Source organism: Crocodylus porosus, unplaced genomic scaffold (genome assembly GCF_001723895.1).
Source record: "Crocodylus porosus isolate Cpor-Errol unplaced genomic scaffold, CroPor_comp1, whole genome shotgun sequence".
Taxonomy (NCBI): domain Eukaryota; kingdom Metazoa; phylum Chordata; order Crocodylia; family Crocodylidae; genus Crocodylus; species Crocodylus porosus.
In genome coordinates, this window is record NW_017728886.1 from 218,754,495 (window position 1) to 218,761,375 (window position 6,881).

Below are 6,881 nucleotides of genomic sequence, written 5' to 3' on the forward strand. Positions count from 1 at the left end.
ACCTGTATGCCCCTACCACTTACTGGGGCCGGAGCCTGTCAGTAAGTGGCAGATGTGGAGGCTGCAGGTGTGGGGGCAGAGGTTGCAGGGCAGAAAGGAGACAGCAGAGGAGGGTCAATGCTGTGGGGCATGAGGATTATGGTTGGAAGAGGGGACTAGTAGCTACTGCCTTCCTAACCACTGCCTCCTGTACACCTCCCCCTGCTACCTTGTACTTAAATCCAAGATGAGGGGTTTCCCCTCCACACACACATGCATTAAATATAAGCAAGAAACCTCATTTTGGATTTGAGTAAGTACAGTACTACCCACAATTTGCTACACTCATTTTTAAAAATTGTTATTGGATTAGCTATGTGTCAGTTCTTTAAGCATTCTTAGATGGAAATTATATGATACCCTTGTTTTAAATCAGTAAACTTTTCCACCTGGGACAGAACTGGAAATGGCACTATACTCTCATTCGCATTAGATTCCTGTCACCTACCCCCACCCTCCAAACCCCAGCCAGCATTTTCTGCATCATTCTCCTTATTGAAAACTGAGGTAAAGCATTCATGTAATTCTGAGACCACACCTAGATGACTATTTTTTAAATTACAAATTGACCTTATTTCTCCTAAAAAAAGAACTATAAAAATCACAGTTGACTAGTATGGATGTCAATCTATATTCAGAACAATACATTACTACTGTAAGAGCAAATAGCCCTGCATGACTCTGTAGGCCATGTGTAGGCCTGTGCAGCATGGGCTATAGGTAGGCTGCCTATATAGAAATCCCAGAAATCTAAAACATTATCCAGGACATTACCCTCCACTCTCCCCAAATTGGTGGGGGTGGAGTGGGGCTGCATGGTAGGCAGGCAGCAGTGCCTGCCTGCCCACCTGCAAGACACTCCTCGCTGCTCTGACTCCCAACCAGACTACACCTGTGCCCTTGTGTTTCCAAGAGGCTTATTATAGTTCCTAACAGCTGGCTAGGACCAGCCTCTGACATCCGGGACTGTCAGAGCTAAAACCGGACATAAGGTCACCCTAGCTTTAGGTAACAGGTTGTATCATGTTACAACCTGTTCTAAGCTTGACCTACATAGCAATTATGTAAGTTAAGCATGCATAGTAATCAAGTGCGTTAACATAACACAAGAAAGTGAAAAGGGGATCGATGTAACCAAATGTATTAGATATTAGTTTGATATGATAGATACGTTTTTGTTAAGATGCTTAGACAGTTATTAAAAAAGCAAAACAGCCTTGTTAGAGAAGGCCATAAAGTAAGGTAAAGAAGAAACAGGCCAGTGTTGACAATGAACAGCATTCCACAATGGGGAAGAAAAGGAGATAAAAGACTTTCCCTTTTACTTCCCAAGGATATAAATCCCAACAATTGACACCTTCCAAGTCCATAAGAGATCTGGTTCAATTCAGTTCCAAAAGTTTCAGTGAAACAAATACATTTAAATAAAATCAATCACTTATTAGAGTATTAAAACCAGCTAGCAATACTGGGCATAAGCTGGAGGAAACTTCAGAGAGGAACAAAAAGGAACCAAATCAGCAAAAATTCCCAAGGGAACAAAGTGGACCTTGTCCCCTTGAAATCCAAGGCTACATAAGCATTGTCTTTATTAATATGAATAAGTCTTTGCTCTTATATAGCCTAATAAAGGTTTTGAGTTGTGACCAGAACAGTCTCACTGGTAATCAATCTGACTCTAAACCCCACTTAACATTTGAAGTAATAACTCCTTAAAGAGTCCGTTAGTATGTCCCTTAAGGGTGTGCACAGGGTCATCTGCTCCACCATGGTGTCTGCTGCATGGTGTCACAGAGTTCAGATTACAAGGAAAAAGGCCCCAAGGACTGGCTGACCCAAATCATGATGACCCCTAATTTCCCAGGATGTCCCTGGAGTGAAAGACAGGCAAGCTAGGTGCGCAGAAATCCTAATAGGGGGAAGTCTTGGGTCCCCAGCTTTAGGGCTATCCATGTAACTGCTAAGCACGTCTGCCACAGAGCTATTGCCCACAAGGTTTGTTGACATGAAACCATAAAGAGCTGGATACACTTTAGAAGTGTGGATCAAAAACAAAATGGGTTTTAAATTATTTTTTGTGGACTATGAACTTATTATTCAGAAAAAAATCAGTGATCCTAAAAATTTCTTGAAGTAAATTCAAGTCTAAAGTTAAATTTAAAATATTCAAAAGATAACAATTAGTGTCATTCTTCCAAAATACAAATTAACTGAACTGATCCAAAACTTGTACATAATAATTGTGTTACTACAACTACTTGCTTTCTCTTTCTCCATAACATAACCCCCTCAAAACCAGGAACATTTGAATTTGGAACCCCTAAAACCATGTCTGTTTGGATCCAGAGTTTCAGCTCTGTATGTCATATGAGGTTTTAATCTAGAACTGAAGTTCAAATCCAATGATTTCATAAAGTCCTTTTTAAACCAGTTTTTGTTTCCATTTAGCTATTTTATTATATTGACATAGAATTTTGAGCTGAAGACTATATGGTGAGCCTTGAGCAGAATTATTTTTTGGTAGGGAGGCTTTTTTTGTGTGGTCATTTTAGCCTTTTTGGTATATTTAACCCTTAGGGTTCTTTCCTTGATTGTGTGCTTCCCCTCTAGGATTTTTATAAAGCTAATAATAATTCAAGGACTTTCTCTGTAGTTATCAACTTATATTAGGGGGAAAAGCTGTTTTTCTTAAAACTGAAACTGACAATGTGAGGTCAACTTATAGGGACAGACTATTTAAAATCAAACCAGTGTATTATTCTTAATTTCAATCCTATTCTTACTGCATAAATTCTCCACTTTTTTCTTTCTTGGTTTTGTTTTATTTATAAGGCTACAATTTGGTTTTTAATATTTATTTTCATTTCCTCTAAATAGTCTAACTCATCCTTATTTTTAGCTCATCTTCACTTTATTCCTTCATTTTATGATCCTAGGGATGTACCTTCTTCTGCTTATCAATCACTATTTTCCTTTCTTTAGGCTTTTGCAGTGGTTATTCATTGAGGTAAATCTAGAGCCCTTCCCTGCAATAATTTTGTCCTCTTGCTTTTACAAAATCCAGAGAGGTTTAAACCCTTTGGCTACATGAAATTTGCAGTCTCCTCCATCCCTAAAATCTTCTATTCAGCTGAATTAAGTTATTTTCTCAAGCCTGCCTTTTGAAATTTCAAACCTTCGTTACTAACATATTATTGTTTATCTTTTAATTTAAACTGAATTAATTCACGATCATTTGCTACAAGGGTATTTTCTCTGAATGGAAAAGGATCTCTGGGCATCTTTAAATAATACTAATAAATATACTTCCCCAGTAAATAACATAAAATTAGATAGATCTTCTCCATTTTGGAAAATGATGCCTTTTGACTATTATGTTTAGGCTGGGAACTTTTACTTGTTTTCTTTTATTTCAGTGAAAAATAACAAAACCAAAAGAGCCTGTCCAAGCTCACATCAGAGTAGCACAGTTAAGGTACTTCAGTACAACAGCACAAAGATGTTATGTTATGGCTCACATCTTATTTGAGCATATTTGTCTCCCCACCCTAAATGACCAGTTATAGCAGGGCTGACTGGGGCAGCGTTAGGTGCAACTTCTGAGCAAGATGTCCATTCATATCTCTGGAGCTATAACAAGACACTTTAACTATGCCACCACAACTTAGCAAGACTTTGTGCCAATGGAAAAATAATACTAATGACAAACGCAGGCTTTTTATATGCCCAAACCCACTGTCTTATAGTAACCGAAAATACTTAATAAACTGTAAACAGTGAGATCACTTACCCAACACTGAAATGCAGCTACTTCCAGGCTGGGGTCAAGCAGCCATTCTGCCCTGGGGTGACTTAAAATATGCAACAGTTTTGAGGTAAGGACTGAAGAATAACTGCCCTGATTAAAACAACAGTAGGAATCCAGGAGAATTTCTTGCTGTGAATGCAAGAGACTGGCCTCAGTGGCTCACGAGACTCTCCTTCTGAAGCTCCCCCCTTGTTTCCAAGCTTGGAGTGGAAGCACTTCTTCACAAATTCCCCCTCCTGTCTCAATCCATTTTAACCACTGTGAAGGATGTCACCTTCAGTAGCATACTGGCTCCCCAACGCTTCCTCCAAATACAGAAGATTGGACTCAGTGGCTCAAAAAAACCCTTTCATTCGTATGTTCCTAAAGCTTCCAGATATATCATAATTCTGGCGTGATTTGAAGGGAAAAATCAAAGTATTGTTTGGCTACTGAGTGTGCTCTACCTCTGTCCTGCGGACCAAATGTAGCCCATTGAGTTGTGGCACCCAGTCCCCGGGGCTCCCCACAGGTTGGGAAATTTGGCTGTGGGGGAGGGGGTGGTAATTAATATGGCCACGTTTCCCCATTGCCAAATTCCCAAACCCAACCCCCAAGCCTGTGGCGGGTTGGCGACAGGCCAAGCCCTCTCCCCTCTGAAGAACCAGGCTGCGACTGCCACAAGCCCCACCCCCAAAGTGTGATTACGCTGGAGCTGGGCCGTGTCCCCCCCACTCCTTACTGGGTTGGTTTGGGGCTCTGTGAAGCCCCCTTTCCCCCTCTACAGGGCCAGGTTGGGGCCCCCTTTCCCCCTTCAGGGCTGGGTTGGGTCACATGAAGCCCTTTTCCCCCTGTGAGGCCAGGATGCCCCCCACCCCCTCCTCTGCATGTGCCAGAACAACTGCATTGGCAGTCCTTGTGCCTTCGTGAGAGCTTTTCCATCAACATGACCAGATGTGACCCTGCTTAGCTTGTGAAATACAAAGCTCTCCCAATGATATGGCCGTCTATATATTTGGAGAAGGCAAGAAGGCTATTATTTATGTAGCACCACAGTGAACTGTTCTGTGTACAGCAGTGGTTTTCAACCTGTGCTCCGTGGACCCCTGGAGGTCTACAGACTATGTCTAAGGGATCTGCAAAAGATGACTATGACCAATCAAATATATGTGAATACCCACACTTACAATTCAAAGGGCGCCACACGTCCATCTGAAATTTCCAAAGGGCTTCGCATCTCCATGCAAATCTGTTTAGGGGGTCCAGAAAAAAAGTGGTTGAAAACCACTGGTGTACAAGACCCGTTCATGTTATCCTCAGCTGTGGCTGGCACAAACCCCAGGGGATGGAATTGAGCCTCATTTGCCCTGTACCTGCCCAGTGCTCCAGGAGACCTGGCTGCTTGTGAATCTTAAAAAATTGCCAGGGTACTTTTCTAAAGACAAGAAATTGACTTGGTGACCTGGGACAGGGAGCCTGCCCTTGTTCTTCACCCTCCCTGTACAACATGCTGGACAAGGACTAGAGGAAAACCAGAGATGCTCCATGCCCAGAAACAGCAAGGAGGCTTGGGGCAAGTTGACTGAGCATGGCTGGGGGTGACGAGCTCTGCTGTCAGTGAAGCCAGAAGCACTGAAGTCCTAAGCCCCTGAGAGATGAGGTTTTTTGGTAAATCTGATTATTTTTTATTACATCAGCTCAAATAGTTGGATAATTTCTTCTTTGTAAGCTTTTAGGTACAAAAGCCCTTCGTCAGGCTGAGGTAGCATCTGCAGATGGTCTGTGCTCTTCCTGGAGGAAGTGGTAAAGCAGCCAGAGACCAGCAGTATGCAAGAAAGCCAGTCAGTGAAAATGTACATTGGGGTGGTTGGTAGGTGAGACACAGGTTGTTCTTTTTAATATAAATTTTCCATATCCCAAGCTAAATTAGCCAAAACAAATTCCAAATCCATGAGTCAGTCCAGAACCACAAGTGGCCTTACTATCGGCAATCATCCTCCAAACCCATCTGGGGCTTCAGATGTTTCCAAAACCATTGGTGGTGCATAGGGGGTGCATGTGCACCCCGAGATTGGCCCCGCCCCCCCGGAAACACAATCCGTGAAACTAGAAGAGCACATGCTCACAGACCGGCTGCCGGGGACCCCCTCCCCCTCCAATCTGCGATCGGCCATCGGGGACACTCACCCCCTCGGCGATCTGGTGCCCCCCCCCCACAGACTCGAGAAGCACCAGTTGCCCATGCCAAAAGCTTTGCCAGGCATCCTACATGCAGGCCCAGCCCAGAGGTTTGGCATTCAGGTGCCCAGGGGGAGGGGTGAATCGGGGTATCTGTCCCAGGCCCTGCATTTTGGAGGTCCCCACAGAGTCAGGCGGAGTGGCCGTAGTGACTCCGTGCTGTCACGGACTTCCGTCGAGCCTCTTAGCACCCCACAGCCCTGCCGCTGAACGGTTCATTTGCCAGGTTCATTTGCCCCGGTCCCGCACCCTGCTCAGGTCGCCTCTGCGGATGCCCCCGCGTTTCGCTTGCCCTCAGCCATAAGGCTGCAGGAGCAAGCAGGGGGGAGTCTCCCCTTTCCACAAAGTAGGCATGAAGCCAAGGCCTTCCCACTCCGGCAGCTAAGTGGGAGGCTTACTACACATCACCCTGGCAGGCGCTAGTACTATCCCCGTGCCAGGACAGCGGCCCTCCCCGGGTGCACTAGGAAGGTCGCCTCAGCGGTGACACGGTAAGCACAGGACTAGGCTGGATGCGAGCCCGCCAGAGGCGGGGGAGACACAGGTGGGGGGTGGGGAATGGAAGTAGCCGGTAAAACCCCGGAGAGGAAACTGGGAGCGGGGGCGCACAGCTCTGCCCAGCCCTCCGCGGGCTCGGGGCAAGCAGCGGCCGCTGGCGAGGCTGGGGCATGCGAGGGCGGTGCTCAGCGCGGAGCCCCAGCGGCAGCGAGGCGCGGGAGCCCGGGCCGCAGCGCATCCCCCGGCGGCGCCTGCGGCAGCAGGCGGAGCCGGCAGGGGGAGGGGGAGGGGCGGGGGATGACTTCATGCGGCCGGAGCG

At 45.7% G+C, this 6,881-nt stretch overlaps 1 protein-coding gene across 1 annotated transcript in view; it reads left to right on the forward strand.

The window, feature by feature from the left end:
* The first annotated feature begins 6,497 nt into the window (after positions 1 to 6,497).
* PKIA (protein kinase (cAMP-dependent, catalytic) inhibitor alpha) overlaps positions 6,498 to 6,881 on the forward strand; it is a 66,670-nt gene continuing 66,286 nt past the window's right edge. Inside the window, exon 1 of the mRNA XM_019549543.1 lies at positions 6,498 to 6,593. The gene's annotated coding sequence lies outside the window, so the exon portion shown is untranslated. The remainder of the gene's footprint in view (positions 6,594 to 6,881) is intronic.